General features: G+C 34.7%; 1 pseudogene; it reads right to left on the bottom strand.

Moving 5' to 3' along the window:
• Window positions 1-641: 641 nt before the first annotated feature.
• The window catches only part of LOC119615748, a 4,007-nt pseudogene continuing 2,532 nt past the window's right edge, over window positions 642-2,116 (bottom strand).

The raw sequence follows: 2,116 nt of genomic DNA, 5'->3' as shown, positions 1-2,116 counted from the left end.
AGAATAGTCTCGAGTCATGTGAGAAGTTTTAAAAAAATTATATTCGAACCATGCTTAGACATGATACTCTCCTTTTTTGGACTTTTTAAGGAGACGTATGGCGTCCTGGTTTTTATTTATCGATCTCAAAATCGTAAAAATAAGAAATTTTTAAAGTTTAAAGGAATTCTTAGAATTTAGATTTTCCGATTTTCGTAATACGATATTTTAGAAGGGGATTTGTAAGGAGATGGTGTGTGAAATCATGGGCCGATTTTTAACCTTTTTAATTCGTTCAAATTGTAATAGTCCGAAAATCATCTCAATTCTCAGATTGAAATTTTAATCTTAGCAAAGCACAATATGGACGGACGTGTTTAAATTTCACAAATACTGCAATTTTGACTCTATATTATGGCTAATATGGTTTTTTTAATAACTTGTTTTCATATAACTATAAAACTATACCTGATTTATTTTGTTTCAGTTACTAATTCAATTTCTCACCACACTAATTGTCAATTTCAAGCTGTACACTTTCATCGGAAAATCCTAATGATTCTAAATCATTATCATTATAATCCTCAGTCTCTGCAATCGATTCAATATCAGCCTGACCAGCATTTTCACTAACCGCGGCCATAACTCTAGCCACAATGTCACTATACTGGACTGCTTACAGCTACACGTTCGCATTCGTTTGCTTCTATATCCTCGACAACAGCACCACTACAACGTAAAACATCCAGGGTATCTAAAGATCTTCCCGTGTGGTCTGTATATATAGAACCATATGAATTATAAATATTACCCGATTGTAACAAAGAATCATTAGATTGACTCGGAGCCTGAGTATGAGAATTAAAGGTATTATAGCCGGGAAATGTGGCAGTTGTATTTAATACGACGATTTCTTCAGCTTAAGTTCGGCCACTTCTAAGGCCTGTTGCTTGAAACTACCAAAAGTGGTGGCAAACTAAGGAAGGGCGTACTAAAAGAAAAATTGTAATTTCTTAACATTTTAAACAAATTGTTAAACACAACTCCACTTACAGCACTATCATATGATGGCGGGTCCATCTTCCAACATCTTTGCCACCGCCCCGATTTAATTCCGCCTCTTCCATATCCTGTGAACCCATTAAATTCTCCAATTCCTGTCGCAAACGCAAGGTTGCTGTGATGTTACCAAACTGCCACCCAACGTACTGCCACTGCACAAATTACAATCACGATTAAAGTACGTTGCATTATTCTCTGTTCCTCTTCGAATTGCCTCAATGGCACTGTGCCAATGACCACAGGCACTGAAATATCCGTATCATGATGAAAAGCACCCGTTTTAGTTTAACTTGTAATGTATAATGTATGAACACAATATAGTTGAGATTTAAGTTGACCTTGGTGTATCGGTTGGTATGTAAACATTACCCTCATACAAACGTTTGGTCAAGCGCAATGTACGCTCAACGATTGAACTCTTGCCAAAGATTTTGTATAGAAATTACGTTTTACTGGTTTACGCGCCAAAAATACATAATGCTGTTTTAGTGAGGCTTCTACGCCCATAATGTCATAGTGTGGCGACTGATTGTCTAGTTCGAGGAAATAGTTTACATGTTTGTCCGGGTATAAAGCCCGAGTAAGGTAGCATTAATGTAAAACATAGTGGTCCCGATGTACATGGCCATTGGCAGAGATATTTGACGTTTTTCCTCTTTAACCGGTAGCTGGAAATATGAAAATTGTTTTATTTTAAAAATTTAAATTTTATTAACTAAGAAATTCCATTTCCTATTTTATACCCTACACCACTATAGCGGCGACAAAATTATGTGTTTATGCAGATGTTTGGAACGTAAGAAAACTAATTAATTAACTAACTAACGAACGAACTAACTAACAACTAACTAACTACCTAACTAACTAACTAACTAACTAACTAACTAACTAACTACTAACTAACTAACTACTAACTAACTAACTAACTAACTAACTAACTAACTAACTAACTACTAACTACTAACTAACTAACTAACTAACTAACTAACTAACTAACTAACTAACTAACTAACTAACTAACAACGAACTAACTAACTACTAACTAACTAACAACTAACTAACTAACTAACTAACT

This window comes from Lucilia sericata, unplaced genomic scaffold (genome assembly GCF_015586225.1).
Source record: "Lucilia sericata isolate MDLA Ls3-8-SP2 unplaced genomic scaffold, ASM1558622v1 Contig007543F_arrow, whole genome shotgun sequence".
Taxonomy (NCBI): Eukaryota; Metazoa; Arthropoda; class Insecta; order Diptera; family Calliphoridae; genus Lucilia; species Lucilia sericata.
This window is presented reverse-complemented; position numbering and strand designations above follow the sequence as displayed.